The sequence below is a fragment of the Macrobrachium nipponense genome, chromosome 22 (genome assembly GCF_015104395.2).
Source record: "Macrobrachium nipponense isolate FS-2020 chromosome 22, ASM1510439v2, whole genome shotgun sequence".
NCBI lineage: Eukaryota > Metazoa > Arthropoda > Malacostraca > Decapoda > Palaemonidae > Macrobrachium > Macrobrachium nipponense.
In genome coordinates, this window is record NC_087213.1 from 67,500,498 (window position 1) to 67,520,497 (window position 20,000).

A 20,000-nucleotide genomic window follows, 5' to 3' on the forward strand; every position below is an offset into this window, starting at 1 on the left:
AACTTTGATTAATTAATGTTCCACTTGAACATTTAGGGTTAAACTGGGATGCTGGAAAGATGCTTAGCATTTGAGCAGAGCACATGAGGTGATGCTTTGCCTGAAAAGCAGGCATTGCCTGATCTTGAAACTACTTTTAATTTTTCAAGAGACAAGAGACGATACATTTAGGTAGCGAGAAGGTCCAGGAGCTGATTGGACGTATTTCTTATTCTCTTCTTCTGACTCTTGATTAGTTCTCTTGGTCATTGCAGGCCTGTCGATTCCTCGTGTGAGTGACCTTCATTTCTCAGCAAGAAAAAGTCTAGTTTTAGCAGAATTTCCGGAGGAAATTTCCTCGGGGACTATGGTATCAGAACACAAAGGGAGATACGTGCCAGTAGACCAGACATGACGTTGATTGGCAACATTAAGAAAAAAGTACCTATTGATAGTCCTCCTACTTCATTGCCATAACTCTAGTCCAGGTAACCTATGCTTCCGATCATAAAAAGTTCGAAATTCGAAATTTTAAGACCCGAGGATTCATTCATTACGTGGATATCCTGGAAGTCGTTCGTCTGTGATGCAAGATATTGCATCACGAGTCCCCTGGTTTTAATTTGTCTATGCCGTCTTCATATTGTGATTGCTTTTATAGGGATAACTTGACTTGTTATTTCTCACAGACGATTTAAAAACGTAATTAAAGACGGCTGGACCACGCATTTGCTAAATTATAAAGTTGGCCGAAAGAGTTCCTAATACACTTATAATTTGACGAAATAGGTAAATGCTTCATACTTTTGTCATCGCGCCTCTGCCTGTGGTAATGTCCTGCTAGTTCAGGACCCACTGTATTATACCTAAACTTCTTATGTACAGGTTTGGTCTTGTCTCTGATCTCGGTTTATTCTTCTCTTTAAAAATTACTTATTGCTCTGAATCTGATTGTTTTTTAATGTGATATACAAGAACGGGGTTGACCTTGAGATTGAAAGTATTGTCGTCAAATGGACTCTGCCAGTTTTAAAGTTTATTGAATCTTATGCAATCGTTCACTTCCTCTTCTAGGTATATTTAACTTATTTTTATTTGACATAAAAGAGAGATCTTCTACTTTATCCTATCTGGCATTTTACTGACGACCTTCTTAAAGACGTCCCTTGTCCTCCGCCACTCATACGTAGACGGATTTCTTCTTCATAAGTCATCAAGTTTATTTTCAGTATCGTTTAATCATCTTTGACAGTCAAAACAAGGTGTTCTTATCTAGTCTTTCTACTGTCTGTCTGTCCAATAACGTCGTTTCTCTTCTAGTCACTAGATAGCCGTATATGCATACGTTATGTGTATTTATCGCCTTAGTATGTTTGCTTTAAAGGACTTCTAGGAAATTATTTTTTCATCAGAATATCTGTGATTAAATTGGTAACTAGGCAGAGAATATTAACTACTTTATGACGTCTAAGTATATTTCTACTTTCCCTTTGGCGGCGGAGCAAGCGTTTTCCGTAAAGCTAACGTCATCCACATGTTTATTTAGAAAAGGATTAGGTGAAGACGTAAGCAAAACAAGAAAATAAATGAATACGCAAGTGTCTCACTGTATAGCTTAAGGAGAGAACTTCACTGGAAGAGGTAATTACTTACATTGAGAATCGTAAGGATAAAATTTAATATGTATATCTATCTATATATATAAATATATATATATATATATATATATATATATATATTCACTTATACACACACACACACACACACACACACACAAAATATATATATATATATATATATATATATACGTATATGTGTGATATGTGTGTGTATGTGTATCTATCTATCTATCTATCTATCTATCTATCTATATATATGTATATATATATAATATATATATAATATATATATATATATATATATATATAAAGGTATAAGCCACGAAGGAAAGAATCGTAAGGATAAAATTTAATATGTATATATCTATCTATCTATCTATATATATATATATATAATATATATATATATATATATATTATCACTATATACACACAGACACAGACACACACACACACACACACATATATATATATATATATATAATATATCTATGATATATATATAGTATTATTACCGTATATGTGTATGTGGTATGGTATCTATCTCTCTATTATCATATACTATATATATATAGATATATATATATATATGATATATATTATATATATATAAATATATATAGTAGTATGTATTATATATAATATATATATATATAATATATATTATATATTTATATATATATATATTATATATACATTGTTACATGTGTCACTTTGTGATGCTTGCATTTTGGGCTTCATTAAGTTTACCCCCAACCCGAAGAACGTGTAAAGTAAAAGGAAGGGAAAGATGTGGTTTTTTTTTCAGTACAGAAAATTCAGGTGTTTTACCCAGAGCTGTTTTTACCTTTAGATAGGAACTGCACAAAGAGTGCCAACGAAAATGAGGCCACTTTGTCCCCCTGTGAAATAAATTGTAGACAATCAAAGACGCCAAGACGCCATGCCTTCAATTCCTTAATGTTATCATAAACCAGCTTAGTATCAAAATAACAGCCTAGCGTCATTTCACTTAACATAACCTTTGTAGCCTTAAAATTTCCCTTCAAGAATCTGTGCATACAATAGCTAAACATCCAGACACTCCGAGTGAACTCTCAGAGGATTCTTGGATTAGTGGCAGAAAAAACCATGACATTACCTTTGAGAACACCTGCATCACTGTTAATGAGTCCTTCAGACAATCCCTTAAGCCTATTGTTTAATTCCATATCCAATTCCTTATAATCACCTTTAATGACCTCAGCTGTCATTAGCGTTTCATGCCACCCAAACTAGCTGGCCACCTGCAAATGCCCAAACACTCATGGGAAAAGGGGACAAGCCTTAATCTTCACACCTCTCGTCCTACTATTTTGTTAATTTCCCTAGGGGCATGATACCTTAATTAACACCTCCGCTCCAGTGGGTATCCCCTCTTGACCCTTTCATGGGCCATTGAACTTTGATCTGACCCTAACCTCTTTGCATCTAGTAACTCTCCCCACTCTCAACCTCTCTCTCCTTAGCAACGCCCCTTCCATTGTTGTTCCTTTATAGACACTCCACTCCAGCGGCCAACCCATCTCGACCCTGTCAGAGGTCATTGAATTTTTACCTGACCTTAACCTTTTCGTACCTAGTTATTCCACCCACTCTCAACCTCTCCTTCCTCAGCGACACCCCTTTCATTGTTGCTCCTTTAGAAAAACTCGTTTCTGTCGAAATATTGTTCTTGTCTAGCATTCCCTGGGGGATTTGAAGGGTCCTCCTTTGATGAAGATATAAGGGCCCAGGATTACCCTTACAAACCAGTACAGTAGGAAGCCGTACCAGAGGAAGGAGTAAAGTAGGAAGAAGGCTCTAGACATGTGCCCGTAGCTATCACTTGGACTCAGTTGTACACCTTTCGAGTTGAGAAAGACTCATCTGGACCAGTGCCTTGGCTTATGCTCTTAGCCTACAAGCCCTTCCCTAATGGACTCATACTCCAGATGAATCCCGAACTCACCACCAAAACTCCCACCATCAGTCTTGTGTGATCAGCCAACCTAGTCGCACCCTACTTACTCCCTTCATTGGCAGCAAGAAGGTACCAAGTTCCACGGCCTTCTTCCCCACTGGTTTAAATTGAAAATACATTTCTCTTGGCACATTACCTGATATGTCAGTTGACTGTACGTTCATTGTAGTGTAATCCCAGCTCCAATTCTTAATCAACCTCTCCATTCCCATTCCCTTTCGCGTGCCAGCTACGTTCTTGTTGGGTCCAAGGGTTAAGATTTCATTTGATTGACTTGATCAAAGTTTGGTCAAAAAGAAAACACTGGGTTCGCTAAAATCAAGTATAATTTCACCAACATGCAAGGGATATTACAGGAGGCTTCTATTGAAACCCGTGGTACTGTAGGCTACATTAAACAGTTACAAACACTAACTAGTGCCACACCAGGTATGATGTAATAGCTAAAATAGCTAGAACTAATTCTAAAGTTAACACTTAGGGTGAGAACAGGATTTTCTTCGACAGGTCTGACACAGAACAGTTAGAGACAAAGTAACACTCAAATAGTAGCATCTGTGATCACTTATGGAATGCTTTGTTTGCAATTGTTTCTGTTTAACATTAATGAATGACACACAGGTTGACACAACAGCACTGCCAGTACATCTGCAAGATATTCAGAGTTGTAGCAACTGGCACTAGGGATATTACAAAGAATTTACTTTACTATTGGGGCTGTAAGTGCAAAAAAACTTCATTAAATTCTGCATTAGGTTTCAAGTAAAAATATTATTCGACAACTTGACGCCGAGAACACTACTAGAATCATTTATTAAAATGACTATATCACTGCAAAAAGGGATTTATGTCACTACACTGGCTCACGTTTTCACTGGAATGTGAATTTGGGAAAGGCAAATTCAAAGGGTGTCCTGAGGATATAGGAATGGCAATGGAGAAGTTGGTGAAGAATGGGAGCTGGGATCGAGAATACATTTCTCGCAGCACATTACCTGGGGATGATGGCCGAGGAAGCTGCTACCTTCTTGCTGCCTATGAAGGGAGTAAGTAGGATGCGAATGGATTGGCTTATCACACAAGAGCGATGGTAGGAGGTTTTGGCTGTGGTGGTGAGTTTGGGATTCTTTTGGAAAATGAGTCCGTTAGGGAAGGCTCGTAGGCTTCTAGCGTAAGCCCAGGCCCTGGACCAGATGAGTCTCTCAACTCGAAATGTGGACAATTGAGCCCAGATGATAGTTATAGCCGTAGGTCTATCGTGACTAGAGCCTTCTCCCTACTTTTCTCCTCCCTCCGGTATGTTCCATTGTTTCTTTGTCAAAGGAGGACTCTTCAGATCCCCCAAGGAATGCTAGAAGAGAACAATATTTCGACAGAAACGAGTTTTTCTAAAGGAACAATAATGAAAGGGGTGTCACTGAGGAGGGAGAGTTACTAGGTACGAAAGGGTCAGGGTCACGTCGAAGTTCAATGACCTGTCACAAGGTCGAGATGGGTCGGCCGCTGTAGTAGAGGTGTTAATGAAGGTATCTCGCCCCCTAGGGAAATTAACACAATAGTTTCCCGAGAGCATTGTGACGAAATGCAAGTGTGGGTGGGCATTTGCAGATGGCCTGCTAGTTTGGGTGGCATGAAGTGCTAATGACAGCTGGAGGCCATGGAGGTTGTTATATGGAATATAATAGGGAATTAAACAATAGGCTTAAGGGACAGACATCACCGGGATTGTCTGAAGGACTTGTTAATGGCGATGCAAGTGTTCTTAATGGAAATTTTGCAGTTTTTTCTGCCGCTAATCCGATAATCCTCTGGGAATTCGTTCGGAGTGTCTGGGTGTCGCATTATTGTATTCACAGTGTCTTGAAAGGAAATATTAAGGCTATGAAGGATACGTGAAGTGTAATGAAAGGAAATATTAAGGCTATGAACGATAAGTGAAAAGAAGCTAAGCTTGGCTTATTTTGATACTAAGCCGATTTATGATGACATTAAGGGGTCGAAGGCGAAGCTTAGTGGAGTGTCAATGATTTATTAGACAATGGGACAAATTGGCCTCATTTTCCCTGGCACTCATTGGGCCACTCCTATCTGAAGGTAAAAACTGCTCTGGGCAAAGCACGAGAATTTTCTGAACTTTCAAAACCCTAATTTTTCGCTTTCTTTTACTTTACACGTTTTTTTTTTTTTTTTTTTTTTTTTTAGAAAATTTAATGAAGTCGAAAATTCAAGTATCATGAAGTAACACATGGAACATTATATATATATAATATATAAATATATATAATATCTATATATATATATAAATCTATATATATATATATATATATATATATATATATAATATTATGTATATATCATTTATATATATATATTTATATATATATATCTCTATATATATATATTCTATAAATTATCTATTATATATAGTATATATAATATAATAACATATATATATATATATCTATATAATATTACCTATATATATTATATATATATATATATAATATATTTTATAATATATCATATACATAATGCTATATTATATTATAATATATTATCATATATAATATTCTATATATTATATCTTATAATATTATATATATAATTATATATTATATATACATTATATATATATATCATTTATATTATATATGTATATATAGTTATATCTATATATATTCTTATTATATTATAACTATTAGTATATATATAATATATATAAATATAGTCATATATAAAATATATATAATATATATATTATATATATATATATAATATTTGCATATAATTTGTATTTATATTTTAAATATATAAATCTTATATATAAAAAATATAGTATTATATGTATTATACGATATATTATATCTATTATATAGATATATATATGTCTTATAATGTTACCTATCCGATGACACCAACTATTACCTGTGAAGGACATCGTACCCCCCCGGTATTTAATATTTGGTATGCGTATAGCCTGAGCGGTGATAATGTAGCCCCCGGTATTTAATATTTGGTATGCTATAGCCTGAGCGGTGATAACTGGTAACCCTCAGTCTCTACTCTCTCTCACCTTCGCTCTCTCGTCTCTCTCTCTCTCTCTCTCTCTTTGTGCTCTCTCTCTCTCTCTCTCTCTCTCTATCTCTTCTTCTCTCTCTCTCTCTCTCTCTCCTCCATTCTATCAGGTCATCAAATTAGAGTCGGAGTTACAAAAAATATAATATTTATTCAAAGTAAAGCATTAGTTGAATAATTCTAGTTCTTACAAGATCAACAATGGAAAGATAATAACTCAAATCTCACAGACAAACTACTCCGATAACCCCCCATTATTACACGGGACACTCTGTCCCTAGGACACTCGGTCCCCTCACTAGAACCGCCTGTTTAAAAGACAGGAGAACACACTAGTGAGCACACACACAATTGTAAAGACAAAGTCAATAAAATGGAACATCTTTACCAGATATCAAACAAGCCATCCCTTTGGCTAAATTATGATACACTTACCCATTACAGCCTGGAAAATCACACACTCTGTTCAAGGAAACTCTTTGGCACACGCCATCGTGGCTCTGCCTTTCTCGCACAGAACTTCTCCATAAGTCTCCCATAGATTTGGCTAAGCCAAGTCATTAAGAATAGACATAGTTAGTACATGTACAGACGAATTCACACTCATCGTCAACGCCTCAATAAACTGGTCATAGCCAGTTTTCAAAGGCACCTTGAACAAGCCCTCGTGAACTCACATATCCACAGAACGAACATGGACCCGCTTAAATATGCATCTTCGTATCACACCATCCCAGAAATGATTTATCAGCTTTCTCAGGTCATTGCTTTGGACTCTGTCTCTATGGGAAGTTAAAAGCAATGAATCTGCGCATTCTAAAAAAGTCACAGCACATCACAATGGCATATTAAATATATTATTAATTATAGCCCTCTTTCATCTGACACACACACACACACACACACACACACACACATATATATATATATATATATATATATATATGTATGTATGTATGTTATACACACACAAAGCTCTTACTCAGATCCACAAAAGGTCTACGAGCATCGATCGAGGGTAAATCTGTAAAACAATACAATACGAGCGACCTTGTTTAGAGAGATGTAACTCGCCACCCAATTACATCTCGCCCCCAAATCTGCAGTAATCGAGGTAATCCCACAATTACATTGAATATCTCCCTTCGGAGTGAGTCTCCCATGCAGGACCCGCGGTCCATCCGAGGCAATTCTTTCCGACCCATTGAATCCGCAACAAAGACACTTCTGTTTAAATATTTGTTTTGTGTGTTTGCTCATCGGTGTGGAATCGACAGCGACTCTTACGCCATTGTGTCAACTGTAACAGAGGGGCGAGGAGGAGGAGAATGAGAGAGAGAGAGAGAGAGAGAGAGAGAGAGAGAGAGAGAGAGAGAAGAACGCATAAAGAGGAATAAGGGGGCATGGGGGAAGGAGTGAGAGAGGTGGCTAGACGTCGATGGGAGTCATCAGACAAGAGAGAGAGAGAGAGAGGTGGGGTGAAGGGAGAGAGGAACATATAAAGAGGAATAAGGGGGCATGGGGGAAGGAGTGAGAGAGGTGGCCAGACGTCGATGGGAGTCATCAGACCAGAGAGAGAGAGAGAAAGAGAGAGAGAGAATCATGATATACTACAATGCAGGCTTAAAAATATTCTCTGGTTTTAAGTTTTATTTTTGTACCATGCAAAAAATATTTTCTTCTCATCTTAAGGATTATGTTATAACCAGGACAAAAGGAATTTTTTTTATTTGTCATATTTATGTAGTACGTCAAATATTACGTACTTTTTATCACTTGAAAAGGAAGACCTAGATAAGATTATTCGCCAGCAACTTGTTTCCTCTAATAAAGAGGAGCTCTAAAGGAAAACCGTGAGAATAATCACTGTCGTGTCTTGATCGGTATGGTTTTGGCCTGCCATCTCGGCCGCGAGTTCGATTCTCGGGTATTCCATTGAGGTGTTAGAGATGTGTATTTCTGGTGATAGAAGTTCACTTTCAACGTGTTTCGGAAGTCACTTAAAGCCGTTGGTCCCGTTGCTGAATAACCACTGGTTCCATGCAACGTAGAAACACCACAAACAATCCTTGCATTGCTTAAGGATGAAACTTTTGTGCAGATCATTTCCAATTCTGGTGCTTCATATACCTACACAGAAGGCTTATGGACAATTCGTTTGATATTCGCGTTTCCAAACTTGAGATTCTTAATCATTCTGTATGCAAAAGTGCAAATGCATGTTATTGACATGCTTATTCTCTCTGTATGCCATTTGAAAATTAGCTGATGAATTAATTATAGTCTAGTCTGTGTTTATAAAGGAAAAACGAATCGGTTCGAAACAATATTAGTTTCAAATGCGTCTGTTTATAAGCTTCTGTGCAATCCGTAAATAGTGACCACTCCTTAGTTTTCGTGTGTAGAGTAAGCACCTCATGGTCTTTTTTCAGTAAAAAATATCAAAATGTAAACGCACTCTTAATTTTCTTTTATATAATTAAAGTCAACGTAATAGTATTTATTTTATAATGAGTAAAGTATCAAGGGATTTTGATATACAGACACTTGAATCGTATACTATCTAGTGGTTATCATACTCGCTTCGCCAGTGAGGTAGCCGGAGTTCTATTCCCGGCCGAGGCTGGGTCGAGTTAGGCCAATTTCGTTAAACTAGCATTTCCTTTTTTTTTTTTTTTTTTTTTTTTTTTTTTTCTTTTTTTACTCGAGCTGTAAATTATGTAATCTGATAATGCCTTGACTGTAATGGGTTACACCTAAGGTCGAGAAGGGCATCGGGGCTAGCAACCTCATCCCAAAATTCAGTTGTCTTAATCTTACTCAGAAAGGGGTTACATAAATGTGAAGCCTAAGTTCCAGACAATGTAGTAACAGTCCCAATATGTCCTTGACGAGATACTATTCATAGTTTTCCCATTATAAAGAAATTCTCGCATGTTTCAAATCTAATAAGTTCGGTGGAAGTATGATGGATTCTTCTTAATATGAAAGTCGGTTAACTGTAGACTTCAGGCCATATATATATATATATATATATATATATATATATATATATATATATATATATATATATATAGTATAATAATATATTATATATATATATATATATATATATATATATTTCCCTCTGAAACAAATGGCATGCCGCAAGAGGGATGAGGGGGCGAAAATGTAGAATTTGTAAGGTGATTTTGTGCACTTTTAAAATGGAACCTGACTTTTTAAAGTTTCTCCGTATTTTAAGTCTTAAACGAAGTTGCTGAAATGAGAGCCGATTGGATTTTAATGTAGAGTCCATGAGCTTTGCAGCGCCTCAGTGGCGTGGTCGGTATGGTCTTGGCCTGCCACCTCGTTGGCAGCGAGTTCGATTCTCAGGCATTCCACTGAGGGGTTAGAGATGTGTATCTCTGGTGATAGAAGTTCACTCTCGACGTGGTCCGGAAGTCACGTAAAGCCGTTGGTCCCGTTGCTGAATAACCACTGGTTCCATGCGACGTAAAAACACCATACAAACAAACAAACAAATCCATGAGGTTTGCGTTGCTCTTAAAAACAAGTTCAAAGTTTCGTAGGCAATGCTGTGTTCTTTTTTGATTAAATGACCGCTTATTAAGTTAGATTTGCTGCAGTAGTTGAAGGATGTCTGATATCCATATGATTTTTAAGGCTTTGAGCGGAGATCTTTCCAGAAAAAATCTTACTTCCAGCTAACATTGTAGCATTTGAAAAAAATGTTTGTCTGTCCTTAGAAAATCACATTGACGATGACAGCTTTTGTCTCGGACAATAGTAATTCTGACGCGAAGCTCAAAGCTCCTGGGCTTGTCTGTTCTCTAAAATATCGTTAAAGTAGAATCATTATTCGATTTCTGCGTTATGTTGAGATAACAAGTAAACATTTCGAACTGGGAGATAACGGAAATTGGTCGAAATCACTATGATAATTTCAAGATACCTTTCTCCAGTAATTTGACGACTACAAAGGACACAGAGAGCACACACAGATATATATATATATATATATATATATATATATATATATATATATATATATATATATATATATATAACAGTTCTCCATAGTAGGGAGAAATTATACCTTAACGAACTCATTATATTATTATTATTATTATTATTATTATTATTATTCTATTATTATTATTATTATTATTATTATTATTATTATTATTATTATTATTAAATAAATGCACTGATTGAGAAAATAGGAAGACGCTTAAAACCATTAAAGAAAAGACGAGGAAGGACAATTAACGAAGCCCCATCGTACCTCCACTCAGACAGACCCCAAGCCCGCATATTATTTAAAAGGAAAGCGTAATAGCGACAGCGAAAGCTTGTCGGGGCACAAGAAACCCCCCTATCTGGACAACGCTATAAATCGCCGTGGAGTTACGCGACCCACGCGAGGGCGACAGCGATCCGTCGGCGATAAAACGAAACAATGAAGAACAGCGGAGGGAGCCCTAGAGGAGATCCCGGAGATTATCAGAGGCCGGGGAAGGTTTAAAGGGTGACAGTAAAAGTCGACTGATGATGGAGATGCTCTGCGCGATAGGCTCTGTTAACACGGCATCGATGCGGCGGCGGGGGAACACATTCGGGCTGTGAGTGACAGCGAGCACCTGAGTGAGACTCCGTTGCGGTGCTGTGGGGTAATAGAGATTGTTGGTACTTGATAGGAGGTTGTCGTTGCTTTTTTTGGAGATTGCCGTAGCATTTTAGGAGACTGTTACTTTGTAGGAGATCGTTGTTATTACTTTTTAGGAAATTGATGTTAATACTTTTTAGGAAATTAAATTAATGTTATTACTTTTTAGGAGATTGTTAATTTTTGTTTTTACTTTTTTAGGAGATTTTTGTTACTTTTCTAGGAAATTGTTATTATACTTTTTAGGAGATTTTTGTTACTTTTCAAGGAAATTGTTGTTATTACTTTTTAGAAAATTGTTATTACTTTACTTTTCAGGAGACTGTCGTTACGTTTCAGGAGATTGTCGTTACTTTTTAGGAGATTCCTTTTCGCTTTTAGGAGATTGTTGTTATTACAGTTTAAGGAGATTTTCGTTACTTTTAGGAGATTGTTACTTTTTAGGCTATTGTTTACTTTATAGCAATTTTTTTTAATTCTTCGGAGAATGTCATTACTTTTCTAGGAGGCTGTCGTTACTTTATAGGAGATTGTTATTACTTTTTGAGACGTATTACTTTTCAGGAGATTGTTGTTAATTTTTAGGAGATTGTTGTACTTTATACGATGTTATTGTTATTTTTAGGAATTGTTACTTTTTAGAAGATTTTTGTTACTTTTTAGGAGACTTGTTGCTTTCTAGGAGACAATTGTTACTGTTTAGGAATTGTTGTGAAGTTTTAGGAGATTGTTGTTACTTTTCAGGAGATTGTCGTTACTTCTCTAGTAGATTGTTGTCACTTTGTAGGATATTGTTATTATTACTATTTAGGAGATTGCTGTTACGTTTTAGGAGATTGTTGTTCCTTTTATTAGATTGTCGTTACTCCTCAGGAGATTGTTGTTACTTTGTAGATTGTTATTGTTACTATTTAAGAGATTTTTGTACTTTTTAGGGGATTGTTGTTCCTTTTAGGAGATTGTCGTTACTCTTCATGAGATTGTTGTTACTGAATAGGAGATTGTTGTTATTACTATTTAGGAGATTGACGTTACTTTTCAGGAGATTATTGTTACTTTTCAGGAGATTATTGTTACTTTTCAGGAGATTGTTGTTATATTTTAGGAATTGTTGTATATTGGAGATTGTTGTTGCTTTTCAGGATATTGTCGTTACTTTTTAGGAGATTGTTATTACTTTTAGTGAGATTGTCGTTACTTTTTTAGGAGTTTCGGTACTTTTTAGAGATTGTTGTTACTTTTTAGGAAATTGTTGTTGCTTTATGGGACATTATCATTACTTTTTAGGATTATTTTTTACTTTTCAGGAGATTGTTGTTACTTTTTAGGAGATTGTTGTTAATTTTAAGAGAGTATTGTAAGACTGTTGTTAACTTTTAAGAGATTGTTGTACTGTATAGGAGATTTTTGTTACTTTTTAGGAATTGTTACTTTTTATGAGATTGTCGTTACGTAATAGGAATATGTTGTTACTTTATAGGAGACTGTTGGTATTTATTAGTTGATTGTTGTTCCGTTTTAGGAGATTGTCGTTACTTTATAGGAGACTTTTTGCTTATTAGGAGATTGTTACATATTAGGGGAGTTTTGTTACATTTAATGAGATTGTTGTTACTCTTTAGGAGATTGTTGTTACATTTGAAGAGATTGTTGTTACTATATAGGAGATTGTTGTTACTTTTTAGGAGATTGTTGTTACTTTATAGGAGATTGTTGTTACTTTTATGTATTTCATAATAAAAATTGTGAAGCGTGTTGTTTTCAGGAAATGACGCCATGTTTACCTGATTGGGAAAATACGTTACAAGTTTTCTATTTGTAAGTTTGCGTCATATGTTTTTATGATCTAGAAGTTGAGCTATAAACCTACAAACATAGACGAGAGTAAATGAATGTAAGTTGTTAGTCTGGTCGTGGACATTTTCATGGCAAGAATATGCTATTTATTACCCGCACCCAAGTCGATAAGGTAAAGTCTGTGTATTACCCGGTAAAAAGAATAAATTTTTAAGACTGAATACTTACAATTTGAATCATTTTGTAAGTAATATCTGTGGTTATTTGTGACATACTGACTCTGCTCTTAATAATTGTTCATTATCAGTTCTGAGGTGGGTGGTGCCATTAGTGCACCTCATGCGGTGCACTGTAGGCATTACTTGAGGTTCTTTGCAGCCTCCCTTTGGGCCCCCAGCCACAAACCCTTTCATTCCTTTCACTGTACGTCCTTTCATAATCTTTTCCAAATTTACTTTCCGCCCTCTCCTAACAATTGATTCATGGTGCAACAGCGAGGTTTTCCTCCTGTTACACCTCTCAAACCTTTTTACTGTCAATTTCCGTTTCAGCGCTGAATGACTTCATAGGTCCCAGCGCTTGGCCTGTGGCCAAAATTCTATGTTCCGAACTTTTGTGTTTTACCTTAACTTCCAAAAATACGTAGTGGGGGCGGGGGGAAGGGGGGGCCCAACAACCAGAGGAATGGATTGTAATCCATACAATAGGATTCGTATGTAGTATTTTATGTTCAGGGGTTTTGCGTTTTACCTGAACTTCCAAAAATATGAAGTGGGGCGGGGGGCGCGGGGGGAGTAACAATGAGAGAAATGAACTGTAAACCATACAAAGTTTAAAGACATGACGACGGCCGCATTAAATTACAAGTTTGATGAAACATGACATTAGAATTCTGATGCATAGGATAGATTTTATATTACTTTTTGCCGTAAAAGAAGTGCCTGTCCTCCTCAGTTACAACAGTTCAGAGGATAGACCTTCAAGACCGTAGTTTTTCATTGATAGTGTACTGCTACACGAACTGTCGAGGATTCTTTCTGGACCGTGCTAGACTTTGGACCGGAAATTGGGCTGAGCTACACACTCATTCCAAGCGCCTCGGTGACGTGGTCGGTATGGTCTTGGCGTGCCACCTCGTTGGCCGCGAGTTCGATTCTCGGGCATTCAATTGAGGGGTGAGAGATGTGTATTTCTGGTGATAGAAATTCACTCTCGACGGGTTCGGAAGTTACGTAAAGCCGTTGGTCCCGTTGCTGAATAACCACTGGTTCCATGCAACGTAAAAACACCATAAAAAAAAAAAAAAATAAAATACACACTCATTCCGCCGCTTTACCATCGGTAAACTTCACCATAACCAGCTGACGGTGAAGATCTTTGTCTCGTTTGTTTTATCGTACTTATTTTTTGTATATTACTTTTTTTTTCTTATCAAATATTCAGTAACTCTGATGGGAAGTACCTCACCGTCCCCGGATTATGTGACCGCAAAAAAAGGACAAAACCAGGAAATGGACGTCTTAGACAATATAATTTTAAAATAGTATTTTTATTTTACCAAAATTCTATGAATTCCGTTTTGCTGCGTTTTAGGAGAAACTATGAAACCGGAAATGACGCTGTTTGTGCCATTTAATGTCGTACACATCTCTTTTTGTGCTAAAATAACATTCTCTCCATGAGATTGATTTGAAAGACATTCAGATAATTCGCGAAACTGTAAAATTTTTTTAAAGCTCTCGAGATATCGAAGACCAAATTACAAGAGATTTAAATGAATATATACTTCAAATTGCTGTTGCTTTTAGCAGCTTTCAGATAATCTTGATATTCTCTGGCGTGGGGGAAGCGTAATAACTGCAATGAACGTTAAGGAGATAATTAATATTTATCACTCCTGTTAATAAAACCAAATCAAGAGAGGCACAAGAAAGGGAAGATGACGAACTTCAGTGTTGGTGTGGTTATGACAAAAAGGAACACAAAAGAAATGAAGTATACTGATTGCCAGCTGGATGACATTTCTGCAAATCTACCCAACACTTGCAATTGCTTGTAGCAAGAAATCCTTCACTAGGTCAGCTTGTCAGCAGATGGTATATGAAAGTCACCCGGAGACCTCAAATTGGGCATCGCCAAATCTCGCTGGTGAAAGTGCCCGGCACCTGACATTAGATGCCAAGTTACCTTGAAAGCTGGTATTAAAGTCCTCATTCTCAGTACTGTGCGCACGATGGAGTTCATATTAAGAGACCGAGATCGCCAAATGGTTTGTCTTTGATACCACATTGATTAAAAGGGAATGTACGTTATATTACTTGACAGAATAGATGAATCCTTGTTACTTGTTTTGACTCTCAGTACTGATATGATTTTTTATTTATTTATTTTTTTATTTTTTATTTTAAGGGGACTTTGGGGAATGTGATCCGTTATCAATGTAGTTTATCCTCACAGAACAGCTTAGGGTATTGACGGAACTTTTCGTGCCTTGTAGAATTTTGTATTCTTATAGTTGGATGTTACAGCATTGCATTTGTATAATGTATAGACATAAAAAAGGGAATAAAGATATGTTTATTTACTGATATGTTATAGTTGGATGTTACAGCATTGCATTTGTATAATGTATATTTTTTTAGACATAAGTGGAAATAAAGTATGTTATTTACTATTATTGTTATTTTGTTATTAAGTTGTAAAGGGTCCACAATAGTACAAAGTGTTAAGAGTCCGTGTATAATTTTTAAGACTTTATAGAAAGCTTTCGAACCCTTCCCATCTTCAGTCCAAATGAACAAGAAGTTACAACATGTACAGAGGTAAATTTAAAAACAAGAGACTGTGCCCATTCTACGCCCTCGGATGAAGGACTTCCTGCAATGTTGCAACAACCTCTGCGGAGATCCAACAGAATTGCAGCCAGAAGGATTGATAGGGGAGAGGATATCACCTAGTTGGAGCTAACTGCCCTCTTTCTTCATCACCTGGCCCATTAACGAGCTAACGACCGTTGTCAACGATCTTCAACGACTCTTGTTTTTAAATTTACCTCCGTACATGTTTGAACTTCTTGTTCATTTGGACTGAAGATGAACCCAGGGAAGGGTTCGAAAGCTTTCTGTAATGTCTTAAAAATTATACACTGACTCTTAACACTTTGTATTATTATGGACCCTTTACAACTTTATATATACTTTGGCGATAGAGAGTTTTTCCCTACTAATTATTGTTATTATTAGTATTATTATTAACCTGAATGTTGCATCGGAAGTGCTTTGTTAATATATATATCTTTGGAAATTCTCTACTGGACTTGTAAACCAGATGATCGTCAGTAAAAATGAAATCTGTTAATTTTCTGAATTCTTCGATAAGTTATTAAAAGATTCCCGTCTGTGCACCGTCAATTGATGATATCGAATCAATCGGTCCTACGTGCAGTCAGTTCTATTTCTGAGAAAATCATAGTTTTTCTTAATTCATAATAATAAGTTCCATTTCTGAAAATGTTATAGTTTTTCTTAATTCATTATAATAAGTTCCATTTCTGAAAAAGTCATATGTTTTTCTTAATTATAATAAGTTCATTTGAAAAAGTCATAGTTTTTTCTTATTCATAATAAGTTCCATTTCTGAAAATGTTATAGTTTTTCTTAATTCATAATAATAAGTTCCATTTCTGAAAATGTTATAGTTTTTCTTAATTCATAATAATAAGTTCCATTCCTGTGAAAGTCATAGTTTTTCTTAATTCATGTAATAAGTTCCATTCCTGAAAAAGTCATAGTTTTCCTTAATTCATAATAATGAGTTCCATTTCTGAGAAAGTCATAGTTTTTCTTAATTCATAATAATAAGTTCCATTCCTGAAAAAGTCATAGTTTTTCTTAACTCATAATAATAAGTTCCATTTCTGAAAAAAGTCATAGTTTTTCTTAATTTAGAAGAAATAGAATTTTTCCTAGATAGTGACCCCCCACCGATTTTCGGGGGTCATTATCTAGAGCTAATATTTCTTGGGGTCGTTATCTTTATGACATTTACAGTTTTGTTTATGTTTTTACAGTCATTGCCAACGAGCTTCTATTAAACGCGTCGCAAAGGTGGATACATATCGGGTTTAAACCCGTGGGAGTCACTCTCTAGGAAAAGATCCAGTAATAATAATAATAATAATAATAATAATAATAATGATAATAATAATAATTATTATTATTATTGTGGGGACGACTGGAGCACGACTTGGACATTTCGGGATAATGCCAGCGTGGGAAAATCCCCTGGAATCAGTCGATGTAATACTCTTTGTGCGAGGGGAGAAGCAAGTGGGCGTGAATTTGGGTATTTCAGCCATATTCCGTATATAATTATAAATCATATAAAGGGAATTATTTTACTTAGAATAATGTAAATGGAAGAAAAAATGGGACTGAGTTGGATAATGAAAAGTACAGATAATTACGACTATAATAACTGTGGGAAGACCTCGGTTGCCGCGAGTTCGATTCTCGGGCATTCCATTGAGGTGTGAGAGATATGTATTTATGGTGATAGAAGTGCCCTCTCGACGTGGTTCGGAAGCCACGTAAAGCCGTTAGTCCCGTTGCTGAATAACCACTGGTTCCATGCAACGCATAAAACACCATCCAAACAAACAAACAAACAAAGTGGGAAGAAAGATTTAAAACTTCGATTGAAAGAAGAGCAGTGGGATGTGATTCATTTACTAATAAATGAAAGTTTAGTTGTGGTACAATAGCTTTCACATTCTTTATGAAAGTAGCTTGTATTTTTCATAGAAGATAGAGTTTTTTCATTTAATACTTCGGTTTTTAACGAAGGACTATGAATCCGCCAACTACTGGGTTTTTACTTCGTAATATACAAAGTTAGAGTTTCCTGAAAGCCTTTATTTCGGTACAGATAGACACACAACACACACACACATATATATGAATTTTTTTCACATCACCGTGATTTATACCCAGTCCTGGTCGGATTAGGCGTCACTGAAGTCCTGATTTCTCCTCTTGTGCGCTGGTTCGAATCCACGAGAGGACGAAATTATGATCAACAGCAAAAAATTCCCCTTCGGGTAACATATATTATGAAATTATATTAATTCCGAGTGTGAGCGAATTGAATATCAAAGGACATGTGTAACTGAATGCATATATATATATATATATATATATATATATATATATATATATATATATATATATATATATATATATATATATATATATATATATATTACGTACTATATATAAAATCTTGTTTTTGTAAGCGCACATTACCTTATCAAGTGGACATTATTTTAAAAATGCTTTAGCGCGTGTGCATAATTCATCCGCCCTTTGATGAATTGTTCTGGTGTTAACTCAGTCATTTACTGGATAAGTCTTTGCTTTCAGAAACGAAGTAGAGAGAGAGAGAGAGAGAATCCATGGATAAGCCTTTGCTTCCAGAAACGAACTAGAGAGAGAGAGAGAGAGAATCCATGGATAAGCCTTTGCTTCCAGAAACGAAGTAGAGAGAGAGAGAGAGAGAATCCATGTATATGTCTGCTTCCAGAAACGAACTAGAGAGAGAGAGAGAATCCATGGATAAGCCTTTGTTTCCAGAAACGAACTAGAGAGAGAGAGAGAGAGAGAGAGAGAGAGAATCCATGTATAAGTCTGCTTCCAGAAACGAACTAAGAGAGAGAGAGAGAATCCATGTATAAGTCTGCTTCCAGAAACGAACTAGAGAGAGAGAGAGAGAGAATCCATGGTTAAGCCTTTGCTTCCAGAAACGGACTAGAGAGAGAGAGTGAGAGAGAGACTCCATGGATGAGTCTTCGCTTCCAGAAACGAACTAGAGAGAGAGAGAGAGAGACTCCATGGATGAGTCTTCGCTTCCAGAAACGAACTAAGAGAGAGAGAGAGAGTCCATGGATGAGTCTTCGCTTCCAGAAACGAACCAAAGAGAGAGAATCTACCACTGCCGTTGAATTACCAAGTATTTCGCTTGCGTATTGTCATTACAGTTTCACAAATCTCTAATAATTAGATATCAGAGTCCCGTTTTAAAAAAACACCCCCCCATTTTGATGCTCCATAAATCGTAACGGGAAAGCATAAGGAAATTTTAACGGGAAAACTAAAATGTCTTATTTTGTCCAGCCGATTACTTCCAAGAAAGGACCTTCCTTCCTCGTGATGTAGCAACTGCGGCATTTTAATTTGGAGGGGGATTTCTGTGTTCCCTTCCGTCATCCTTGAAGAGAAGACGGCGAGTCCTACCCTTAAACCTTTCGGCATTTCCTCCTCCAGTCGCGGGAGAATTTGGAAATGACCCAGAACATGAATTTGAATATTCAAAAAAACCCCTTCGCCAGGATGTCCGCGAAGGGTCTCTCTGTCTCCTCATGAATAATAATGTTTCGTGGAGGGCGTCAATTGATGCGCGACTCCTCCGTCTTTACCTCTGGAGAATTGCTGTTTATGATGTCCCATGGCCTTTTAAAAGAGTAGGAGGAGAGCCATTGTTTGACATGAGCCCCACCGAAGTGTTGGTTCGAAGCGCCACTCGGTTCGTTAATTTCTTTGTTTGTGGATCTATGAGTAAAACTAACTCTGCCAGAAAGGTCTCGTTGGCCGGACGGGGAGGTGGGCGGGGCCATGTGATGGGGCGGCTACTTTATGGTTGGCGGCGGCCAATCAGGCGTCGGCCCGAGTCGCGCAATTCAACTTTGGCCGGGTGTAAAGTTCGCTATTTGCCGCCAAGCCTAATTGATTAGAAATGCTTGTTCTGGCGATGTTTTAATGTTATGATACATCGCCGGAGTGTATCGAATTCGGAAAAAGTATGG

At 36.5% G+C, this 20,000-nt stretch overlaps 1 protein-coding gene across 4 annotated transcripts in view; it reads left to right on the plus strand.

Moving 5' to 3' along the window:
- LOC135198774 (transcriptional activator cubitus interruptus-like) overlaps positions 1-20,000 on the plus strand; it is a 605,738-nt gene that overhangs the window by 28,073 nt on the left and 557,665 nt on the right. The gene's annotated exons all lie outside the window — the stretch shown is intronic.